Here is a 15,220-nt window from a genome sequence, read left to right on the forward strand (position 1 = left end):
CTCTAGCCCATTGGCTCCCCACTTCGGGTCTGGCTCCCCACGGGGCCTCTAGCCTGTTGCAGAGGTCATGGGTCTGGCCCTTACAGAAACTTTTTGTCTCAATTGGCTAAATGATGACACTTGCAGGACCTACTGGCTGCAGCCCCAACGTCTGGCCTAATATCTGCTTAATATCAATTTCCAGTGGAGGCAGCAATTTCCTCATTACCACTCTCGGCTGGGAAACCGTCGCGGCTTCCCTCCTTCCAGGGTGCCCAGGGTGCGTCACTGGAATCCCTCGGGGGATGTCAGAGAACCAGTTTCGGCCGATCCCGGCAGGCCAGGCCAAGGGACCCACCAGTGCACGGCGCTGGGCCTCTAGTGTTAAATAAACCTACTGAAAAGAAGTCTGTGGCAGGAGCATATTTGTATGGGGGCAGGAACCAAGAATTCTGTTTAGATATGTTAAGTGTGAGATGCCTGTGAGGTGTTGGTGGAGGTGTTGAGTAGAGAGATGTACCCTAGCCCTGTCATGGAAGAGGCCTGAACTGGAGATACATTTTAGGGAATCATTATCATGAAGATCTGGATGCCATTGTCTAGGGCAGCTGTGGGCAAACTACGGCCCACGGACCGGATCCGGCCCGTTTGAAATGAATAAAACTAAAAAAAAAAAAAGACCGTACCCTTTTATGTAATGATGTTTACTTTGAATTTATATTAGTTCACACAAACACTCCATCCATGCTTTTGTTCCGGCCCTCCGGTCCAGTTTAAGAACCCATTGTGGCCCTCGAGTCAAAAAGTTTGCCCAGCCCTGGTCTAGGGAGAAAGTGTAGATAGAGAATAAGAAAGGTCCAAGACTAATGCCTGAGGCACTCTAATGTTTAAGGTAAGGTTGAGGAAGAACCAGCAAAGGAACAAACAGAAGAGTGTGGATTAAAAAAAAAAAAAAAAAAAGCTAGCAATGGCACCAGTCATCCAGCCTCCACCTAACCATCGCTGGTTCCAGAGTAAGTAGTCTTTCATCGTCTAGCACTGTTTGCCTGAGATAGATGTGGCTTACAATGGAGGTCCCATTCACGGTTTTTTCAGGATTTTTGTGCATCTGCTCAGGACGCCAGGCTCCTCCTGGAGGATTAGAACATTGTGGTTAAGAAGACATGCTCTGTCCCAGCCAGTGTAGCTCAGTGGTTAAGCATTGACCCAGGAACCAAGAGGTCATAGGGACCAGTTCGATTCCCAGTCAGGGCACATGCCCGAGTTGCCAGCTCAATCCCCAGTATGGGGCATGTGGGAGGCAGCCAATCAGTGATTCTCATCATTGATGTTTCTATCTCTCCCTCTCCCTTCCTCTCTGAAATCAATAAAAAAAAAAATTATTAAAAAAAGAAGAAGAAGACAGGTTCTGGAGTCAAACTGGCTGCTTTTCAACCTCAGCAATATCACCTACCAGATTGTGACCTTGAGTAAGTTACCGTTCTTTGCCTCAGTTTCATCAGCTGTGGAGAAATAATAGTACTCACTTGATAGATGGTTCTGAGGAGTAAATCACTACTTTGACTAGTGGGTAGTATAAAGCAAGTTTTCAAAAACTATTAACTGTTGGTACTGATCTTAGGGCTTGGATCTCAACATCTCCTGCCAGGTGGTCAGAGTCAAGGACCCAGACTTTGAATCTAGGTTTTTCCCCACTCCAGTTTACTAGAGCAGGGCCAATTCCCCTCCTACCTTCTGGGAACCAGTCAGAGGACACAGGATCTATCTGCTGTTGGCTCAACTATAGGAAGTCAAATTTAATAAAACTGTTGACCAGTACAGAGTTATCTTGGGGTTCACAATGCATTTTAAGTCAACGTAATACTCAATATCTGTACACTTTTTTTTTTTTCTCTAAGAAAGGAGAAACCATCTGCAAAGGTAGAGTCTCATACATACATTGAAACCCTCTGAAATATCAATCCGTAGGTTAGAGAATCACAGACAGACTTTATGAAATATCCAACTTCATTAACATGATAAAATGTACACATCTCACCATGGCTGGGTGGCTCAGTTGGTTGGAGCATCATCTCATATACCAAAAGCTTGCAGATTCAATTCCAGGTCAGGGCACATGCCTAGGTTGTAGGTTTGATCCTTGGTTGGGACACGTATGGGAGGCAACTGATTGATGTTTCTCTTGCATTGATGTTTCTCCCTCTCTCAAGTCAATAAAAAAAACAAACAAACATATCCTCAAGTGAGGATTAAAAAAAAAATGTACACATCTCAGTCCAAAAGCCAGAATGACAATGAGGAAACCTAAAATATTCCCATTAAAGTTAGGCATTCCACAAAGATGGCCCCTGTGACTTTTTTCCCCCCACATTGCTTTGGAAGTACTAGCCTAATTACAAAAAAGGAATGAAATATGAAAACTGGAAAAGAGGTAAAGTTATTATTTATGGTATGAGAGCCTACCTGAAAAATCCAAGGACATCAACTGAAAAACTAATACAAGACTCTAGCAAAGTGGGCACAAATTTTTTATTTTTATTTTTTTTAGTGGGCACAAATTAATATACAAAAAGCCAATGAACAACAGCCAATTAGAAAGTATAGGGGAATAAATTTATAATTTACAATAGCAACAACAAAGTAAACTAAGAATAATCTTAATAAATATGCTAGATCTAGATGCCCCAAACTAAAATGCTATATATCATAGGACACAAAAGGAGGCTTCAATAAATGGAAGGGAATACTCTATTTTGGCGTAGAAAGACTTGCTATCATAAAAATGTCAGCTCTCCATAAATCTATAAATGTAACACAATCATAAAAATACACTACATAACCTGAATATAAAGTTCATATGGAAATTTTTACATCAGGAATAGCCATGAACATTTTGAAAAAGGTTAACGAGAATGGGGAGGACTAGAAGAGGTCAATGGGGGAGGGATGTATGTAATACTTTCAACAATAAAGATTTTAAATAAGATCATATAAAATTGATTCATCTACAAAAAAGATTAATGAGGAGAAGAGCTCTACCAGATATTAAACTGTTAAAAGCTACAATAATTAAAGTAGTATAATTGAGGGGACACTGGAGCATGCATAGGCACCATGGTCAAGAGAATAAGAGAGTCCAGAAATAGACCCAAGACATTTAAAATGTTAGTATATGATAAAGATGGCATTCTCTACCAGTAGGGAAAAGATGAGTTATACAGTGATATTGAGACAATTGTGTAGCCACCTGAAAAAAAAAAAGTGGTGTCTCTAGCCCTTACACTAATGTAAATTCATATGAAAACAATTGTGTTTAAATAAATTTAAAAGAGTAAAACCAAATTTATAATGTTGTAGTGGGGAAAGTATTTTTCAGGATAGCTTAAAATTTCCCAAAACCTAAAAAAAGATGTTCTGTCAACATAAAAATCTATAATTTCTGCAGAGCAAAAAACACCATAAGCAAAGACAAATGGCAAACTGGGGGAAATATTTGCAATTCATATAATAGACAAAGGGACTAATTTGCTTCATATATGTAAAATCCCTTCAAATTAATATGAAAACGAACAAAAATCCAATAAGGAAATGGGATGGTTAACATAAAAGACAAATGACTCTTAAATATTCAACCTCACAAGAAAGTTAAAACTACATTTAGATACCATTTTTCACCTATAGATTGGCAAATATTTGACAATAGACTCCTGCATGGTTGTCTAAGAGGGGGATATAGACACTTAGGTATTACTGATAGAACTGTCAATTAATGCCTGTCAAAATTGTAAATGCATATAATTTCTGATCCAATATACTTGTACACATGCATAATAAACTATACACAAAGTCATCGACTTTAGAAGCAAAAGTTTACAACCAAATATCTATTAGAAGACTAGCTAAGTAAGTTACAGTCTCTCTATACAATGGAGTATCACACAGCCAGGCCAAAGAGCTGTCACAAAAATCTTTATAGGCCATGATTAAACTCATGAAGAAATCACTAAAGAGTTTTAAGTAGGGTGTATTATGAGATCAGGATTTTAGAAAGATCTCATTGGCCTATATGGAGGATAGATTGAAAGAGTATAACTAGAGGCAGGGTGATCAGTCAGGGTAGTCATCAAGGAGAAGACACATAAAATATAAACTGGGTAGGGCTTGGTGATAGATTAGATGTAGGGATGCAAGAAATGAGGCACCAATGATACCCTGGCTTCCAGCTTTGGCAGTAGAAGTAGAGTGATGCTTAGTGCATTGAGATAGGAAGCACAAGTGAAGAGGCCAGTTTTGGGTGAGAAGGAAAGATGAGTCTGTTTTTGTTTTTTTAATTAAATCTTTATTGTTCAGATTATTACAGTTGTTCCTCTTTTTCCACCCATAGCTCCCCTCCACCCGATTCCCACCCCACTCTCTGCCCTTACCCCCGCCACCCACTGTTCTCATCCATAGGTGTACAATTTTTGTCCAGTCTCTTCCCACACCCCCCACACCCCTTTCCCCCCGAGAATAGTCAGTCCACTCCCTTTCTATGCCCCTGATTCTATTATATTCGCCGGTTTATTCTGTTCATCAGATTATTTATTCACTTGATTTTTAGATTCACTTGTTGATGGATGTGTATTTGTTGTTCATAATTTGTATCTTTACCTTTTTCTTCTTCTTCCTCTTCTTAAAGGATACCTTTCAGCATTTCATATAATACTGGTTTGGTGGTGATGAACTCCTTTAGCTTTTCCTTATCTGTGAAGCTCTTTATCTGACCTTCAATTCTGAATGATTGCTTTGCTGGGTAAAGTAATCTAGGTTGTAGGTTCTTGGCATTCATCACTTTGAATATTTCTTGCCACTCCCTTCTGGCCTGCATAGTTTCTGTTGAGAAATCAGCTGACAATCGTATGGGTACTCCCTTGTAGGTAACTGATTGTTTTTCTCTTGCTACTTTTAAGATTCTCTCTTTGTCTTTTGCTCTTGGCATTTTAATTATGATGTGTCTTGGTGTGGTCCTCTTTGGATTCCTTTTGTTTGGGGTTCTCTGCACTTCCTGGAGTTGTAAGTCTATTTCTTTCAGCAGGTAGGGGAAGTTTTCTGTCATTATTTCTTCAAATAGGTTTTCAATATCTTGCTCTCTCTCTTCTTCTGGCACCCCCATAATTGGGATGTTGGTACACTTGAAGTTGTCCCAGAGGCTCCTTACACTATCTTGATATTTTTGGATTCTTTTTTCTTTTTGTTTTTCCGGTTGGGTGATTTTTGCTTCTTTGTATTTCAAATCTTTGACTTTATTCTTGCGATCCTCTAGTCTGCTGTTGGAACTCTGCATAATATCCTTTATTTCAGCCAGTGTATGCTTAATTTCTAGTTGGTCCTTTTTCATATCCTCGAGGGTCTCACTAGATTTATCAAGGATCTCACTAAATTTATCGGTGGTTTCTAGAAAATTCTTGAAAAACCTTATAACCATGGTTTTGAACTCTATATCCAGTAGCTTGCTTTCCTCCATTTCTGTCATTTGTGACCTGTTTCTTTGTCTCCACATTTTTATGCTTCCCTGTGTTGATAGAGTGGCTTTCTGTGTTAGGTGTCCTATAGGGCCCAGTGGCTTAGCCTCCCCAATTACCTGAGGTGGACACTCTTGGTGCACCCCTTTGTGGGCTTTGTACACAGTCTTGTTGTAATTAAGCCTTGATTGTTGTAGGTATCACTGGGAGGAATTGACCTCCAGGCCAATTGGCTGTGAGAATCAGCTGTGTCTGCAGTGGGAGAACTTCTGAGCTGGAGACACCCTTCTGGGGCAAGACTTGCTTCAGTGGGGCTTTGGCACTCACTGAGTCTGCCCCCTGAGTGTGACCCTTATGGATCTGAGGAGTTGTAATCTGGATGGTCCCACTCTGACCACTGGGTACACTGGCTCTTGGATCTCTAAGGAGGTGCTAATTTAGCCTCTTCCTGAGGCTACCCAGCAGGAGCTATGGAGAGATTCCTCTTCTTTGGTTGGGATTTGGAGGTGCCCAGATGAGGCCCAGCTGTGAAGCAATGCAAGCTGCTGTGGGGCCTTGGACCTTCTTTTGAAAGTTTTGGGTCTCTCTGAATCAGTTGCAGTTTGTTAGGTAATTTTCAGGTTGCAAAGGGCCAGGCCTTTCATATGCAAAAGCCTCTGTGCACAGCTTGGGTGGGTCGGGGTCTCAGGGGATCAACAGGGCGGAGCAAGCAGCTATGGCTGCTACCCAGTCCTACCCTAAGAGGCCCTGCGTCTCAGTGTCCCGGTAATCTCTGCAAGCACCTCTGAGCGAAAGCCACCCTCGAGTTCTGCCCGATGCCAGATAGTCCAGTTTCTCCCCATATGAGTCTGGGTCCCCAGAGACTCACCTGGAACTGGAGTTCAGAGCAGTCAGGAGCTTGAGACTCCCTCCTGATTGAAAAAGACAACCGCGTCCTCAGTTGCCAGCCCTTTCCGCATGCGCCTCCGTACCTCTACACTTTACTTCCGCACCTCCTCTGAGTCTCAGTGTGCTTTTCTCTTTCCTTCTAGTTGTAGAATTTCCACTCAGCCAGCCTTCCTGTGGTTCTGGATGATGTCCGTTTTGTCTTTTAGTTGTATTTTTGAAGTGGTTGTGTGAGGCAGCAATTTCTGGTGTTTACCTATGCCGCCATCTTGGTTTCTCCGGAAAGATGAGTCTTATTTGGATGAATAGAGTTGGAGGTGTCAGTGGGCAACAGGTTGAGATGTCAGTTGGGTGTTTGGATATACAAGTCAATGACTTGAGGGAGAGATTGGAATTAGGGAATCACCATATAGCTGATGTTCCAAGCAGTAAGGGAGATGAAGTCATCTTGGGATAGTCTATGGCAGGAATAGAGAATCCAGGCACTAGAGCAGCGGTTCTTAACCTGTGGGTCGCGACCCCTTTGGTGGTTGAACGACCCTTTCACAGGGGTTGCCTAAGACCATCCTGCATATCAGATATTTACATTACGATTCATAACAGTATCAACATTACAGTTATGAAGTAGCAACGAAAATAATTTATGGTTGGGTCACAACATGAGGAACTGTATTTAAAAGGCCAGAAGGTTGAGAACCACTGCACTAGAGCAACCCCTAGAGTACACAGGCAGAAGATAATGAGCCAGCCCCTACTGGAGCCAGAGCAGTACTTGGGGGACATAGGAGGGAAGCCAACTATCACAGAAGTCAAGGGAATAATGTGGTAGCATTTTAGTGGTCTGTGTCTCACCTTGAGGACATAAGCTGGGTTTTACTTTTATTTTTTGTTATCTGCTACATCCCTACCTTCAATCAACACAAAGTTTTGCACATAATAGATATGTCTGTGAACAAATAAGGGCATGAATCCCATCATAGCTGGCTCTTTACACTACTTTAGTACACATCTTCATTATTGCTCCCCTGATTGGTCTCCTAGCATCTCCACATTGCCAAAGCTGCCTCTAAAGCACAGATCTGGTACTACCACTCCTTTCCTTGAAAATCATCAGTGGCTCTCCACTGCCTACAGAGGAAAATCCTCAGCTTGGCCTTCAAGCTTCACAAACCCAATCCCAGCCCAGTTTAGCTCCCACAACACCTTGCTTTTACCCATTGAACTACAGCCACAGTGACCACTTTCTAGTCTACAAACATGGTCTGTGCTTGAAGTGCTCTATGCCCTTTCATTCCCAGACCCCTCTTTCCCTGACACCTGTGGTAGTTCTTCAACATGCTGTTGAAATCCCACTTAGCCCTGAAGGTTTTACCAGGCCCACACTGCCATGAACATCTCCTTCCCCTGTTCTCCATTTTACTTTGCACCTCTGTGACATCACTGGCCCTGCACTGTGTCTTACATATGCCAGCTTCTCACTATTCACTACCGATCTCCACACTGGAGTGTGGAAAGGGATTGTATCTCAATGTCACCTTTATACATCCAGTACTTAGTAAAGTGCTAAATGAGTAATAGATAATCCTGAGAGTACTAATGTCTAGTTCTCCCACTCCAATGCTTGGCATATGGTTCTGTATCCTGTGTTGGCAATAAGCTCCTTGGAAGTTTGTTTTATTAACTTTTATACCCTCATTGCCTAGTACAGAGCACAGCAACACAGTAGGTGCTCAATAAATGTTTAAGTATGTAATAATTACTCATTTAATTTGCTCTCAGGAGCCTCCAGAGAGGCCAGTAGCTTTGGCAAACAGTGTTTTGTATGTGCTTCCTGCCAGCTCTGACAGGCTGCCTCTGTAGGCCAATGACAAGCTGTGTCATGTAAACCTGGATCTACTGAGGGACTGTGAAGTGTGGCTAACAGAATGAGTTAGGGCTGTCGTGGTGGGTAAGTGTTTAACTCAAAGAGGTGTGGCTCTCCAGGCAGAAACACAGCCCAGAAGAAGCCTCAAAGGCAAGAGCAAATCAGATCAGCTAAGGAGGGATGGGATCACTTATTCCTTAGGGGGAAGTATGACTGGGTTTCTACTTTGTACACAGCCCTCTGTATTGGGGCAGCTACAGCTGGGCAAATAATTGGAAAATAACTAGGCATCTGCTCTTAAAGAGTGTGAAGTCTGGTGGGGCTGAGGACAGGCCCATCAGTAATCCCAGAACAAAGTCAGGATTGACCAGTGCTAGAAGAAATGCATGAACAAAGGATGAAGAGAGCAGCCAGGAGAATCTGAGCCTTCGGGGGGATTAGGAGAGGCTGCATGGTAGGGGGAGGTAGCATTTGAGCTTATTTACTAAGCTCTCCTGAATGGGAGAGAATTGTAATAGGTCCCCACTGTCTCCTTCTTCCTTCTTCCAGCTTCTCATCACTGTAGCCAGAGCAATGCTTTTGAAGTGTAGGTCGGAGTATGTCACATCTCTGCTCAAAATTCTGCAATGGTTCCCATTTCATTCAGAGTAAAAATGGCTCCTGTTCATTCGGAGTGGAGGGAGGAAGTCTTTACAGTGGTCATTAAGGCCTTATGTGATCTTCCCCCAGTCACTTCTGCATCATTCCTTCTCTTCTTCTACTCTCTCACCCCAAAGCAGCCACACTGAGACCTCGCTATTCCTTGAATGTGCAGGCATGCCCCCACCTTAGGCCATTCTCTTTGCCTGGAATGTTCTTCCCCACGGTTTGCTTCCTCACCTCGAGTGTTTATTCAGATGTCACCTCACTAAAGCCTGACATGACCTATTTTAATTGTAACCCCTACATTCTGGTACCTTACCCCTCTTTTGGAATTTCTGTTCCTCCATGGCATCTTTTATCATCTGACATACTGTGTATTGTACTGTTTTTTTGTTTATTGTTTGTTTCTCCCCAATTAAATATGAGTTCCATAAAAACACTTAAAAAGGACAAATATCTTCATCAAATCTGTATCCCTAACATCTAGAACAGTGGCTAGTATTAGGTGCCCAATAGATATTTGTTGAATGAATGAGGACATTATACATGCTTGAGAAAGTCTATAGGAAGTGCGTCCTAGTGGAGTTCCTAAAAAACAGTTGCCTGGCCTAGCCAGTTTGGCTCAGTGGATAGAGCATCAGCCTGCGAACTGAAAGGTCCCAGGTTCAGTTCCAGTCAAGAGCACATGCCCGGGTTGTGGGCTCGATCCCCAATGGGGGACTTGCAGTAGGAAGCCGATCCATGATTCTCTCTAATCATGGATGTTTCTATCTCTCTCTCCCTCTTCCTTCCTCTCTGAAATCAATAAAAATATATTTAAAAAACAAAAAACAGTTGCCTGAAAAATCATTTGCAAGGACATCTCTGACCTGCAGAGCCGAGGACCCTGCTGAGAGTGGGTGGTCAGGTGAGGAGGAAGTGGCCGTTAGCTGCAGGAGGGAAGATTCCAGCCACCAAGAACTGTCTGCAGGATCCAGATGTCCAAAGGATGGGTCAGGAATCCCTTGTCTCTTTCCCCTACAGTTGTCATACTTGCCCTCCACGCTCAGTCAAGCACCTTCTCAGGTGAACCCCACCCAGCTTCAGTTGTGTCCATCTTTCAGCAATTCCCATACTTATAATTCAGCCCTCTCCTTATCCAGGCCAGCTCAATCCCTTTGCTGCCCCCTTGTGGCTCCTGCAGTAAAGGAACTCTCCCAGAAAGTCTGAGGTGACAGAGACCTACATAAGGACTCTTAGAACAGGGATGTGGGAGAGGAAATCTGAATCAACTTGACACCATGGCATCTCTGAATTATTGATAGCTGCCTTCCCTCACAGGCATTGCCACCAATAGCAATTACAATCTCTCAACCGAACTCTGATAGGTATGCCAGCTGGACTCGGGCTTTGGTTGTTCTGGGCTGGTCACCTTTGGGGGAAAAATTTGGGACAACCAATCACAGGGCCTACCTTGAGGAGCATTTAGGCCAATTGACTAGTCTATCCAGCCTCCACCTACTCTGTGTCCTCCCAACTCACAGCCAATAAATAGTCTATGAGGGTGATGCAATCACCAGCCAGTTCAGGACTAGGTATGTATAAAGAGATGAGGAGTTAGGTATGACACAAGAGGGAGGGCTGAGCACTGTGGAGAACTGGAGAGCTATGCCCTGTAAGAAACTGCTCAGCTGCACCACTGCTCAGTTCTGCCAGGGCGCAGCCCCAGCAGTCCAGGGGTTCCCAAAGGTGAGGAGTGCGTCGGCGAAGAATGAAGGACAAGGAGACAGCATTCAGATGATCAGCATAGCCAGGTTCTCTCTTTATTCTCCTGTTACATCTGTATTTATACCATTTGATCCTATAAGCATGCCTCTATAGTCACATCATGGTATGTTTTGGGTCCTCCCTTGACCTTCTACAGTTCCATAGTTTCTTATCTGACTTTTGCCAAAAATCCCAACTCCATCTAGTTCTGTTGATTTTAATCCTATCCATTCTATTCCAAAGGTTAGGGCTAGTTTGTTATCTCTATTCCAAGGTCACTACTCTACTGTTCTGTTAAGCTACAAGGAAGTAACTGAAGGAGATTATCCTAAGTAAACATTATGTAGCTTAAGTGTGATCATAGTTAAGGTGATTAACTACCCGCCTGGCACTTAGTTAAGGGGTTTTATTGATTTATTCCCTTCCTTAGTCCTGTTAATCCCTAACTCCAGGGAAAAATCCCCACCTGGGGAAACAACCTTTCTCGGGGAGGTGGCCCTGGTTAGAACACATAGCGCTAAGAAGGGGAGCAAACATATTAAGAACAGTATGCCAGGTCCCTTGAAACATATGCTGTGCAGATGTTTCTTCCCTGCAGCGACTATGTCAAGCAGCAAGGATGGACTGGCTTCTGGCACAGTTCTATCCAGTTGTTTTTGCAGGTAACAGAAACCTATCTAAGCTAATATCAGCCCCAAACAGGGGAATGTCCTAGAATGCTCCTGGGTTATATTGTGGACTTATAAGACAGGGATACAGCCCTGACCAGTTTGGCTCAGTGGATACAGCATCTGCCTGTGGACTGAAGGGTCCCAGGTTCGATTCCAGTCAAGGGCATGTACCTTGGTTGCGTGCACATCTCCAGTGGGGATTGTGCAGGAGGCAGCTAAATCGATGTTTCTAACTCTTCCTCTCCCTTCCTCTCTGTAAAAAAATCAATAAAATATATTTTAAAAAAAAGACAGGGATACAGATGGACCTCAGTAACCATCTGGCTGGCACAGTTTCCAATTAAGAGACTGCTTTGTTAATTATTTCTCTGTAATTTTTTTTTCTTTCTGGCTACTTTCAAGGTATTTTCTTATCTTTGTTTTTAGTACTTTGACTATGATATGCTTAGGTGTGTGTGGTTTTTTTGTGTGTTTATCCTGTTCGGTGTTCTCTGAGCTTCATGGATCGGTGATTTGTTATCTTTCATTAATTTGGGAAATTCTCAGTGATTATCTCTAGATATTTCTTCTGCCCCGTTTTCTCTCCCTTCTTCTTCTGGAACTTCAATTACACACATGTTAGACCATTTATCATTGTCAGATACATTTTGCTTAGTTTTGGATTTGCATGATTGTTTGCTTGCTTTTACTCTTTGTGTTATAGTTTAATTTCTATTGATCTAGCTTAAAGGCATGGATTTTTTTCTTCTGCTTTTGTCCAGTTTGCTGATAAAACTGTTCAAGGAATTCATCTCTATATTCAGGTTTTCACTTCTAGCTTTCTATTTTTCCATTTCATTTTTACAATTTCCTACTCCCTGTTCACACATATTGTCCATATTTTCCACTAGTCTAGATCCTTTAATATATTAAATATTAGAGGCCTGGTGCACAAAAACTTGTGCACTCAGGGAGGTCCCTCAGCCCGGCCTGTGCCCTCTTGCAGTCTGGGACCCCTCGGGGGTTGACCACCTGCTGGCTTAGGTCCACTTCCTGGGAGATTGAGCCTAAGCTGGCAGTCAGACATCCCTCTGGCAGCCCAGGAGCCCTCGGGGGATGTCCACTTGCCAGCGGGGAGCAGGCCTAAGCTTCAGTCGGACATCCTTAGTGCTGCTGAGGAAGCAGGAGAGGCTCCCACCACCACCACTGTACTGGCAGCCATCAGCCTGGCTTGTGGCTGAGCAGATCTCCCCCTGAGGGAGCGCACTGACCACCAGGGGGCATCTCCTGCTTTGAGCATCTGTCCCCTGGTGGTCAGTGTGTGTCATAGTGACCAGTCATTCCCAGTTGTTCTGCTGTTAGGGTCAGTTTGCATATTACCCTTTTATTATATAGGATAGAGGTCTGGTGCATGGGTGGGTGTTGGCTGGTTTGCCCTGAAGGGTGTCCCGGGTCAGGGTGGGGGTCCCCGCTGGAGTGCCTGGCCAGCCTGGGTGAGGGGCTGAGGGCTGTTTTCAGACTGGCCACACCCCCTTCAGGGTGGGGGTCCCCGCTGGAGTGCCTGGCCAGCCTGGGTGAGGGGATGAGGGCCGTTTTCAGGCTGGCCACACCCCCTTCAGGGAGGGGGGTCCTGCTGGGGTGCCTGGCCAGTCTGGGTGAGGGGCTGATGGCTGTTTGCAGGCTGGCCAAGGCCCCCAGTGGGGACCCTCACTCTATGAGGGTCTGGCCAGCCTGGGTGAGGGGCTGATGGCTGTTTACAGGCTGGCCACAGCCCCTTCAGGGTGGGGGTCCCCACTAGGGTGCCTGGCCAGCCTGGGTGAAGGGCTGATGGTTGTTTGCAGGCTGGCCACAGCCCCTTCAGGGCAGGGGGTCCCTGCTGAGGTGCCTGGCCAGCCTGAGTGAGTGGCTGATGGCTGTTTGCAGACTGGTCATACCCCCTTCAGGGTGAGGGTTCCTGCTGGGGTGCCTGGCAAGTCTGGGTGAGGGGCTGATGGCTGTTTGCAGGCTGGCCAAGCCCCTCAGCGGGGACCCTCACCCCATGAGGGTATGGCCATCCTGGGTGAGTGGCTGATGGCTGTTTGCAGGCTGGCCATGGCCCCCAGCCACCTAAGCTCCCAGTGGAGGCTGGCTGGAAGCAGGTATCTGGGATTTATTTATCTTCTGTAATTGAAACTTTGTTGCCTTGAGCGGAGGCCACAGCCAGCCAGGGCAGGCGGGAAGCTTGGCTTCCTCCATCGCTGGAGAAACCAAGCCTCCTGCTTGGTCCAGCTCCGTGGCTGCCCCCGCCATCTTGGTTGGGTTAATTTGCATATAGTCACTCTGACTGGCTGGTGGGCGTGGCTTTGGGCATAGTGGAGGTGCAGTCAATTTGCATGTTTCTCTTTTATTAGATTAGATAGCTATTTAAAAGTCCCCAATTGATAGTTACATCTAAGTTATGCTCATATTCTCTTTTTGAGATGACTCCTCCATTCATGGAGTCATGCTCATCCTTTTTCTAATTTTTTCCAAGTTGCCTCCCCAGTACATAGGACACACCAGACTCCACATGGGTTTCCTCCCCCAGCCTCTTTGGCTGGATTGTTTACAAAAGTTTTTGGTTCCTTCCACTTCATCCAGGCCTCCTTGAAGATCACAGTGAGGGCTAAAGTAGACCTGTCCCTCATGTACCTTCCACATTAATGTTAGTTTCTCATCTTTGGAGGTTCCAAGACAAGCAGAGCTATGGCCAACCCCAAATCTGGCTTGAAGAACTATGCCAAAAAATATTCCTTTCTATTCCTGAGCTTTTTTTGAGGGTGGAGGCATACCAAATATATACACTTTGCTCTGGAAAAAAAAAATGAGGCACATATATAAAATCAAGAACCTCATTGCTAGAAAAGCACTATATATATCTATATATCTCCTTGCTTTTCAACCCTCTTGGCTTCACAGCTTAAACCATCCAGGCCTTCTTTGCTTTTAAGGAGATGAATTGTTGGCAAAGCAGGAGAAGAACCTATCAGATACTGTGCTTGTTTGACAGAGAGCTTGCTAGAGGACATGCAGAAAGCCAAAGTCCATCATCACCAGGGCAAGTTTAGCCACTAGGCTACTTACGCACAGTTCCAAGAGCATATGAAACATGTAAAAATGTTACTGTGGTTTTTTTAAAAAAAGTTACTGGTTTCAAAAAAGAAAATATATTTAAAATATGTATATATAATTAAGTGTTTATAAAACATAGAATTGCCAGTTTCATTACACTGTCAAATTTAATATTCAAAATATTCTTATTACATTTATTAAACGTGTTAGATTTTATATCTATGTTGAAAAGTCACAGCCAACTACACATTAAAAACACTTACTCATAGCCAGTTAATTTCCAAAGCAGAGTTATAAAAAAAATCCTTTCAAATTATTTCAAACAATACATTGAGCATGAGGCCATTTTAATGTTGGATACAATTGGTGTGAGGCCTCCAAAAAAGAATAAGTCTAATAAAATGGATACATATGTAATACCCTTTGTAATACTTTAAGCAATAAAAAAAAAAAGAAAAGAAAAAAAAAAAGAATAAGTCTAGAACAGTGATGGCGAACCTTTTGAGCTCGGCGTGTCAGCATTTTGAAAAACCCTAACTTAACTCTGGTGCCGCGTCACATATAGAAATTTTTTGATATTTGCAACCATAGTAAAACAAAGACTTATATTTTTGATATTTATTTTATATATTTAAATGCCATTTAACAAAGAAAAATCAACCAAAAAAATGAGTTTGCGTGTCACCTCTGCCACGCGTATCATAGGTTCGCCATCACTGGTCTAGAACCTGAAAAGCTAGAAAGGGCCCTTTGCTGCCACAGCTGTACTGTGTGACCTGCATCAGAATGCCTCTTACCTTCCTCCCGGCCACCCCTCCACCCTGTCCCCCGCCCCCAACTAGGCTTTCCTTGCAATAATGTAA

This window comes from Myotis daubentonii, chromosome 2, assembly GCF_963259705.1.
Source record: "Myotis daubentonii chromosome 2, mMyoDau2.1, whole genome shotgun sequence".
NCBI lineage: Eukaryota > Metazoa > Chordata > Mammalia > Chiroptera > Vespertilionidae > Myotis > Myotis daubentonii.